At 39.9% G+C, this 10,716-nt stretch overlaps 1 long non-coding RNA gene across 1 annotated transcript in view; it reads right to left on the bottom strand.

Moving 5' to 3' along the window:
• Window positions 1-9,169, bottom strand: part of LOC104944946 (uncharacterized) — an 11,260-nt gene extending 2,091 nt beyond the window's left edge. Inside the window, exon 1 of the long non-coding RNA XR_798285.1 lies at window positions 9,048-9,169. This is a non-coding gene — a long non-coding RNA (uncharacterized lncRNA). The remainder of the gene's footprint in view (window positions 1-9,047) is intronic.
• Window positions 9,170-10,716: the final 1,547 nt, after the last annotated feature.

The following is a 10,716-nucleotide window of genomic DNA, read 5'->3' as shown; positions in this document are numbered from 1 at the left end:
GAATATTTGTGCTGCTGAGAGAAACACTGCTTGTTTCCACCTGAGAAATGTATCGGAGGACAAAAAGAGGGGGGAGAAGGAGGGAGAAAAAAGATCTGAGCCAATAGAAAATGAGACGACCTTTATAAGGAGAGGGAACACGTGATAGACCTGAATGCTGTGAGGTGGTCGGTTCAGCTTCCGTCATAAACTCCCATTAACACTTCAGTTTGGACACATCTGAGCGGAAACACACATGACCAGCTGATGGTTTCCATTGGCTTCCTGTTTCTCTCCTTCCTCCCCCTCTCACTTCACCTTCAGATGTGAGGGCGCTGGCTTTCTTCCACAGACTCTAAATACCCCCTCTATTAAAATGAAGCCTTGTTGGAGGACATACTGTATCCGTATGTGATTTAAAACCGCAACTAAAAGACTTCAAGAGAATTATTTCCTGTTGTTTCTTTTCTTTTGTTGTCTCTCTCGTTTTGTTACCATTGTTCTAAGTGGGAATTACAGAGTTAAGTACAGACTACATGTGACAATACGGTGGATTATGACAAAGTAAGGAACTCGACTGCGGCTTATTGTGTTGGAGAGTTTTGTGTCCCTCCCTGTGACCCGTAGCTGGAAGCTGGATTGAAAAGACAAAATGCAAACAGTAGCAGAGGAAACTGTCTGCCTTTCTTTACACTGTGTGTGTGTTTGTAAAAAAATGTGTCTTTAAATGTGTCTTTAAATACTTTAAAGTGAGGAGAACCATGTTCCCTGCAACAGCGCCCTTCTACAAATGTTAGATAATCAGACGCAAGAGGTTTTGAAATGTGAAATGAATGTCCCTCGTTATCCCGGGTAACACTTGCCAAGCCTTGACTCCTTTTTCACCTCTGCTCACACGGCGTAGAGGAGATAGAGAGGCAGAGCCCGGCAGGAGCGATAGGGGACCAGAGAGGGATGAGACAGAAAACAGGCAGCGAGGGAAAAGGACACCACTGAATTTGAATGAGAAATCCTTCGCTGAACTACTTCCATTATTAGATCTGTCCTGATCTGTTAATTCTGGGCATCTTTTAAGGCGCTTGTTAACGCGCCAGCGGGCTCCAGCTCCTTCTCCTCTCGGTTTAGCAACTTGGCTCCTGCCAGGCTGATAGACTCAACACAGCCTCGTCAATACTGTTTCAAGCTTTTGATCGCCTAATTACTCCCCTCTATGGCTGGGGACTCGTTCGGGAGGGGGGGTTGAACACAGAGAAACATGCTGATAAATAGATTTAGAATAAATACATGTTTTTTGTAGCACTGCGCCTGGGAAGAGAAGCTAGTCTAATGATGCTGTTAATGTTACAGCCCTACTGCTCAGCTAGATCCAAACACTACACTTTATTAGCCACGGGGCTTAAAGGGAATTCACTGGTGGATTTGCAGATTTCTAGGCCTTTCATTTCCACTTCTGCACACTTTTGATTACCGGTGATCATTAAGAGCATACTTTACATGGTTGCCAGATTCTCAATCCCCGAAGTTGCCACTGTGTTCCCAGCATGTGGTATAATTACATAGAGCATTCAAGAAAAAGGCTGGTTTGAATCTATAATTCTCCTATTGTCCACACATCCAGCACGAAGACCAAAACCAGCAATGAATTGATAAAATGATCAGACTTATAATTATCATTAGCATGTAACATTTTATAACTCCATGTAATGGATTTCTATTGAATACAACAATAAAAACCATTAAAATACACACAAAGAAGTCACACCGTTGCTTTGAGCCACGTTTTCTCATGACTGTTTCTCTTTTCTGAGGAAACTACGTAATGGTACCCATTTTAAGAGAAGTTAGAAAGTAAAGTTTTTTTGTAAACACTGAAAGTGATAAAACCACCAGGGCCATCACCCGATATTAATCAGAACGGAATAAAATGAATGCTTACATCAAAAGTAGTATCCTTGAGGTCTAAACTGTACTAATGAGTTGTGTTTTCTGCAGTGTGTGTTCTCTGTGCTTCAACCCCTCTGTGTGAGTGTCCCTTCAGAAGTAAATGTCCTGATTTATTTTGCACAATAGTCCATTATCCCATAGTATATATATATATATTTTTGATATGACATATCAAGTGCTGTATTAGCATTTTCTGCACCGCAGGTCATTGACTCATCAGTGTCTGAGGGTTTATTGAATCAGTTATCTAATCAGCTCCCAACATACTCGCTGTAGAGTGATTCACTAAACTAAGAGGCGTTTTGACACTCTTTTAGATATAGTAAGCAACTATTGCTCCAAAAAAGAAACATGAGGGTAATCTGATGAAACGTATCCCCGTCATCCTGGCTGTGTTTTCTTAGTGTTTGTCTTTTATGGTTTGATTTCCTGACAGCAGATTGTATGAATGTAATGCTTTTCAACAGCTGATTCTCAATTGAACTTCATGAACTTGTTTTTATTTCTTTAATATGTTTTCTGGCCCCGTGTTTCCCCCACTTGAAAGACCTCTTGACACCCATGAGTTTCCTCTAAAACACATGCATTTACAAACTGCTTCACATTTAACCGAGGGGTGACATGCTTTCAATTCAGATCCGACCAAAAAGCAGGACTACGATCCCTCACTTCCCACCCATCCATATTCAGCAGTCATACAATGTAAAATAGAAACCCACCAGTTCAGCCCTTCACAATTCCCCCTGGGTTATACAAAAAAATACATGGCATTGTTGTCTGGGCAAACGTTGCATTGCCGTATGAAATTATGCATTTTGCAGGGAAACAGATTTGTCGACAGTGTTGTGCTCCAGATAATGAATGATAACATTGTTTGCGCACATTATGCTGTTTCTACGAATGATTTCTGTCAGCAGACGCCGGCCTGGATTCAGTTTCTCTCTGTTTACCTCTCCCTTTGTGTTCTGAATGCTGACAAGGCAACCGGAGCCAACCCCTTTCCACAAGAAGTCACAGTACACACACACACACACACACACACACACACACACACACACACACACACACACACACACACACACACACACACCTTCATTTCCAATTCCCTTGTTGTCCAAAGGTTGTAAACCCACTGTTGTTTTCAATTTTGTCTCTTTCCTGTGTTCACTTTGGTTTGTTGTGGTACGAATTCACAAACTTGATATGTGACAGCTGCACATAGACAACGAATAAGGGTCCATCCACGGCTTCAAAACATCAGCTGGAAGCGTTTACTAGAGGCAAGATGAAGGTTAAAAAGAATATTGTTTGTTTGTATAACTTCTAGTATGAAGGTAAGGGAGGGTCACAAAACAAATCAGACGGGGTGTCTGAGCAGTCACTCCACAAAACAAAGCTTTTTTGTTTATTTTTATGTTCTTTTCTTTGGTATTTTTTCATATTTCTATACTAGTGCTAAATGGATTATTAAAACTGATGATGAATATTATGATGAAATTGTTGTTATTATTCCTATTAAAGAGCAAGAGGTTCTATAGTGTGATTGTGGGTGAAGGGGGGGGGGGAGGTGTTGGGGTTGGGACGGAGGTGCAATGGTGCTCTGCAGAGAGATCGCCCTGTTGTTCAAAACCTATAGACACACAATCTTCTTTTGGAATAAAAAAATATTCAAACAGTCTCATAGTGACGTTTGTGTTTTCCTTTCTGAGCGGGAAGTTCTGCTGCCTTTTTACTTATCGTGTTTGGGTCATGATTCACTGATATACTGAAGAATATAGTCAGTAAAAGCATTGTAGCAAAGAACAGTGATGTTATAGTCTGTGTTGTTGTGTGTTTGTTGGTCTACCAAGGACCATGGTAGAAGAAGAACTTTGGTATTTTTCAACCTAGTCTAAACATTTGTTTTTCTAAGTGAGTAATACTGACAACAATTTGGGAAATTGGTCAAGTATTGAGCGATGCCTTCCAGAGGGCAGCCACTAAACGGCCCGAGGCAATAGAGGTTTGTCAATATACGTCCACTTAAAGTGCTTGTTTTTACCACAAACAACACTATGGCAAGGATCCTACAGAGAAATAAAACATTTTATTTACCTTTCGCTTCATCCACAGCCTGTTTGTTATTGTGTAAAACCCTGCGATGCACCCACATTGTTGAAGTCAGCTAAATATTATGCCATGACATTGAAAAAGATAACAAAAACTCAGACGACAACAAGGCTTTCCCCTCTTAAACTCTTACTCACGTTTCCACTGTCGACACCTGGCAACAAGTCACAAAAAAAATTGAAGGTTGAAGAATAAACATTAGATATTTCTGTCGATGGCAAAAGCAAACACTTCTAGTAAACGTGTGTTGACTAATTGCCCCTCTAATTTCAAAAATGGTTCCCCCCATTAGTCACTAAGAGACTAAAACATTGGAGAGTATCTATCTAGTATCTATTGGCTTGCGCTCCAACACATTGTACGTCAGAGACCATCAACTGGCGATCCGCGGGCCAAATCTGGCACGCCAGACATTCTCATCTGGCACGCGCTGTGGCGCTGGCGGAGTGGTTAGTGCGTGCGCCCCCCACACATTTTTGTTTTACAACGTCTTGTGAGTAATGTGCAGTACCGGAGTCCAACAGAGAGGCAGCAGCTGCGGGACAGTAGCCTACGCACTGCGTAGCCTTCCCTGCCTTGAAGAAGAAGTTATCCTTCATTAGCGTGAAGAGTCTGCTTTATGCGCTCCGCAGTAGCCCCCGCCACTCCGGCGACTTGACAGTACATGTGCGTGCTCCACTAGCCCCCCTGTCAACAACTTCAAAATTCAGGGCTATATATAAAAATCGCTGGCCCCCGAAAGTGTCTAGGTAACCTGAGGGGGCGGGACATCTCGAGGCAGTTGTACCAATCAGAGCAGAGCCGGGCAGCTAACCAATCAAAGCAGACTGGGCTCTGGTTTCAGACAGAGGGTGAAAAGAGGTGCTGCAGCACAGGCAGTATGAGGAAAATAAAGAGCTTTTTGAACATTCAAGCATGGAGACATGTCACAGTAGAGACACTACATACAAATATGAACTCTAAAAGTGAGCTTAAAAGGGCCACTTTAAGTTGAAGTACAGCAAAAACTACTTAAAAGTAACAAAACTAAAAGTGCGCATTCTGCAAAAAGAGCTCACACTTCCTTTGAAGGGTGTTTGTTTCTCATACATTTTTCTATTATGAAAGAAGTCTTTAGTAATCAAGAACACATTTGGTAAGGTCTGTAAAGATGCTGACCTTTATTAAGCAAGAGACATTCGCAACAACAAGTTCTGCTTTAAAGCAAAGTAGAGAACATTTACAGAAATGTTGTTTCTGTACTTCTGCTCCAATGCATCATTTCATAAACCGGCAACATAACTTACAGTAATTATCTCAAAAGCATGAACACATTTTAGACACTTAATTTAAATAGAAAACAGATGTCACTGCACAACAAAGTAAACAATGTAATATGAATCCTTATGTTAGTATATTTCACATCCAAAAAACTCATTTTGTTCTCATGTGTTCCGACAGCACAGATGGTTGGTGCAATCAAATGTCTTAAGCACTGAATTTCAACATTACAAATTGAAAACAACAAGGCGAATCAGAAATACTAAATGAGCCTTTTATAATGTGTTACAAAGCAAACATCTGATGTGTTTTTTTCCCCATTATCTCATGGCAGCTCAGAGTAACACAATTGCAGGTCCTTATTAAACAAAATAAATTATTAGTTTGAAGTTATATCTTTTGTGTTTTATGTAAGCTTAGTTTTTACTTTATCAACACCATTTCACAGTTTTGACTGCTGAAGTATGCATTAATTTAAAATTAAATATTGCACCACAAACTAAGACAAGAAGAAAATGAGGATACGCGCCGTCTGGTGTTTCTACGCATGCGCAGTTACTGATCCACACTCGACGTTAAATTGCCAGTAATTTAGCTGCCTTTTTAATTATTTAATGACACATTACACTTATGTTGTTTAGGGGGAATCTCCTGACACAACCTCTCCTCAGAAAATGGTTTGTTAATCCTTTATTTTTCTCAGCAAACGCTGCAAATCAAACTAGAGTGTTGAGTGAAGTCTGAGCATGCGCAGTGAGAGCGCTTGCTCAGCGTCCCGTCCGGTGAATGACGTAACCTGCTCACCTGTTTCCACTTTACCTGATCAGCCCTGCAGGCCAGCCTCTCACCCTGTAAATGTTGTTAAATGCTGTCTTTGCTTGGCTGCCCCTGAAGTTTCCTGCCCCACTCCAGTTACCTGAGGATTATCAGTTTGAACTTTCTTCCTGAAACGTTTACATTTTGGAAAGTAATCATGAAACTTTTGCCTGCTGCTGCCTCATCTCCATGACACCATCAGACTGTAGAGAGCATGTAGGCCGTCTCTAATCCAATGTTTATATCTTTAACATTTAGAAATGCACCTCTTGAACTGTTCTTGTTATTACTCAGTGTTTTAGAGCATTATTGTTTAAACCTAATGTATAAATGTATTGGTCTATTCTCAGTGAATTATTGTTATTTGTTCGCCTTATATATTGGCTTGAAGTCTTTGCACAGTAACTTGTCTTTGAAAGGTTATTAGTATCCCACCTATGCAACATATCACATCAGTAAACACTAGTTTAACATTTATTTTGTAAAGGCAGTGATGATATTTGCAGCTGTGTAGCAACCTTGAGAAGATTGACGATCACATTTCTGATGTTTAAAAAAGAAAGAAAGGTGGCACTACCGTAGTTGAATATAATGAACATTGGCATTGTTTAGTTATGTATATATACATATATATATACACTCAGTCTTTTCGGTACCACTTTACAATAAGACTACCCTTATAAAGGATTCATAAAGGGTTTATAATTAGGTTATTAATTAGGTTGTAAACACTTTATTAATCTTAAAGTCCATTTTATAAAGCAGTTTTAACATAGTTTGCATACATCAACACGGCTCACTAATTGGCAAGATGACTAAGTCTTATATTGGCTACTTAGCAGAGAATCAACCTCAGTGGAGCCAACAATACCAGGATGCTGATGCTGATGAGGAACGAAGTAAGCAGGTAGCCAATATAAGCTTTAGCAGTACGAGATAAATGTGGGATCACTTATTGGCCAAGCAGCGTCACCGTCGCCCTGTTACTCATGTCTTATAAAGCCTATATAATAATTTATTATAGTGTTCGACAAGCTAATAATCATAATTAAAAAAACTATCGTAAACCTTTTATAGTCTTATTGTAAGTGGTACCGTATTTTGAGTATCACACACGAATGCAGCTGCTTAAAATCTTCCCTTATTTGTATTAATCCACAGATGCAAATATTTCACCACATGCGCGTTACAATCATGTTGAGTGTCAACCAAAGGAAAGCCCTGCTTTTGCCTTTTTATGGGATTTGTCAAATATAGAATAACATGGATCTTGTACTTTCAGGAGCGTTAACTTACTGATGGGAGGGATGTGATAAGCTTGCGATATGATTTAAAATCATGTAAGTATCGTGTCCAATTGTAAAGAAAAAAAGTACTCATATATTATGACTTTGGCAACATTTTCAGTCTTTGTATGTGACTGACATCCGTGATACTCTTGAGCCTGACTATCAGTATGCTAGGAACACATTATTGGTTATTTTATATGTCCTTGCTTTTGTTATTTGCCATTAACGTCTTTTGTGACAATAGGTACTTTAGAATGTCTTTTTTGGGGTAGATATGTGTCATAACTGATGTTCAATAAAGTCGTGTTAGCTGGGCCTGAAACCATCTCCCAGCTCACCTCTCTCGTTCAGTCTCTGGGCACTGGATTCCGTATCTGAAAGACAGACAAACAAGGAACTATTACTCTTGGAAATAACCTTACTTTAAAAAATGTGTTCTTTAGAAACTCACAATAATAGGAAGTAGTGTGCTATTGTTCAGGATGCGTTGTCTAATACTCTCTGGTGCTCGCAATGGTAATTATGTGTTCAGTTGGGTTCGACTGATCGTACAGTACGCTCCTGCTGTTTTTAGGGAATTTTCTTCCACTTCTTTATAATGTGTCATGAATTAAAGTTTTGACTAGACTGATACAGCGAGTGTAATAGTCTTCTTCGTGTGACTGTAGACGATGAAGATGTTTGATTCTTTCTATAATAGTTAAAATTTTATGCTGATAATTCTCGCTATCCTCATGTTGTAAACCTTCTTAGTATGGAGGAGAAGTTTCAACACATCAGTTGTATACTCCTACATAATATGTATACACACACACACATCACTGTGCTACTATCGTCTTGGGCGCGGGCGCACACGCACACACACATCACACACCACACACACACATCACACCTTTTCTGGATGAGGAAGAGTTAGTGGTGCCGCATGGTGCATTTGGCTAACTATCAGCACAAATATCCTCCAGTGACTGTATTTTTTGCTAAACATGTGCAGGCCCTCTGACCCAGCCTTCTGAAACCCAGCCCTTCTGCAAAAGGAAACACCAAACTATGATGAACTTTTCAACAATGCGAAACTTATCAGTGATAAGTGATATTTAAAGGGAATAGTTTGAAAAAGGGTATATACGTTTGTTATATTGGTGACTTTTGCATGGTGTGCCGGGCAGGTTGATTGGTCACCGTCTACGTATGACCGCTGCCCTAACCATTGCTGTTGGAGTGCAATTAAATGGGCCTCTATTATGTTCTAATTGTAAGGATTATATTTGTATTTCGGTGGCCTCTAGCTGGGACATGCTTCAATCCTGCTTGCTTTTTCTCTTGGCATGTCTTTTTCTTTGCTGTGTAATAGACGTTCTTCATCTTATGTGTTGTTTACTAATATGGTGGTAGCATAGATTTGTAGTTGGTGAAAATTGTTTGTCTTCCTGCTGTTAGCTCTTTTGTTCCTGTTTTTTGCCGCCGCGGTCATGTCCACGCTTTACTTAGAAATGTGTGCTCCTTGCAGGCCACTCTGGATGGCCCTTTCCCGTCTTGCCTTGTTAACTCCTAAAGATGGCCCAATTCTGATGATTTATTATCATGTGAGTTGGTTCTGTATGTGGTTGAGGTTCAGAGTTCATATTATAGAGAGTATTACTTACTCACCTTTAACAACGGGTTGGTGGTTCCTTCAAACGCACGCTGGGAAAAAGCTGTCGCTGCAGGTGTACATGACCCTGCATCTCTTGATTGAACAGCTTGGAGAGATGATTTCAAAGATTGTTCTGCAATCTTCTACTCTCCCCCAGAAAAGTGTCCAGGGACATCGTAACTTTTGTACTTTGCTTTAGAAACAATGATCGAGGATTTCCTCTCCTTCTGGTGTCTTCATGCGTCCCACTGGAAACTGATGGTGAGATTTATCTTCTTGTCCCGGGTGAATTGGACATCGCAGGGGTGGCCTCCTCTCCGAGGTTATCCCGTCTCAGTTGATGGCTGCACTTGAGGTCAACATAACTTGCATAAAAAGGATATAGATGTGATTAAAGTTACTGGCCGGTTGGTTGTGATTATTCCATTTTGAGTTGTCTGTTGCTCAAGACTGCAAGCGAAGAAGTAGTGTTGTTGAGATTATGGGAATTTACTTTTTGATTTCCTTTTTACGACTTTATGAATCCTTCCTTTGTATCATGTTTTTAACACCGTGTTTATTTATTGATGGCTCCCCTGTGTACACACAGCATAATTCTCCTATCAGTGTTGGTATCAATATTGGGAGAATTTAATGAAGTTACTTTTACTCAAGTACTGTATTGAATACATTGATAGTAGTTGTAGTATTTTAATCGTGTTCTCCATTACATTTATTTGACGCTTTTTTTCTGTTATAGCTAATACATATAATAATAAATCAATTAGAAAATGTAATGCAGTTATAGAGATTAAATGTGAGTCCTTCAAGCAGGTTTGGATTTTTGAGTAAGTATAGCAACCTTATAAGATCTGACACTATTCATGCATCCAAGATTCAAAATCCAGTATTTATTATATTATCTGAAAGGGCCGACTGCATAAAAAATACTTTTACTGTTAAATTTACTTACAGTTTATTTAATGCCAATGTTTGTTATTTATGTTTTTCTCAATAATTTTTGTCTTTATCGTCTTAAGTATAGGAAGTATTTTTTTTTTTGTTATCAGTAAACGTATGACGGCTCCAAAGTTTGATAATGTTTCCCTCACTTTTTATGTTCAGGTATTTGTGGGTCCCGGTCTGTAGTCCTGCTTCCAGTGGGTACCAATGTAGCGTCAATTTGATTGGCCTCCATATATCCATCAACCTTTAAGGCAATGTGCAATCAAATGTATGAACGATGAGTTGACTCCACAGATAGATGGATGTTGTTTGAGTGAGCACGGGGGCTCGCGCCTCTTGTGGAGTATTAGTACACGGCAGGGAGATGTGTTGTGGTCTGGAGATGGGTCGCCTGAGTCGTAGCGCGGTCACATTAATTATAGTTAAAGTGGATCCTTCCAGTCGCGCGTGATTTGAAATCTGTCCTTCCTGCAAACACATAGAAGCCTGCTGTTAGCCAGAGGAAAAGAAGGAGAGAGGATCCAGGAAGGAGGAGCAGGACAGACTGACGGAGCATGTTTTTTTTTTTGTTAATTAGGGCAACTCTCAATGTATGTGAATCACAGTCCGAGACAGGTTTATTCTGCTGAACTTCTCGACCGAGCTCTGTCGCTGTAGATTTTACCCATGCACACTGGAGACATGGTTACTCAGGGAGAAGTCGACCACAAACAAATATCTCATAAAAAAGATTAACTA

The sequence above is a fragment of the Notothenia coriiceps genome, unplaced genomic scaffold (assembly GCF_000735185.1).
Source record: "Notothenia coriiceps isolate Sejong01 unplaced genomic scaffold, NC01 NC01_scaffold00008964, whole genome shotgun sequence".
Classification (NCBI taxonomy): Eukaryota; Metazoa; Chordata; class Actinopteri; order Perciformes; family Nototheniidae; genus Notothenia; species Notothenia coriiceps.
This window is presented reverse-complemented; position numbering and strand designations above follow the sequence as displayed.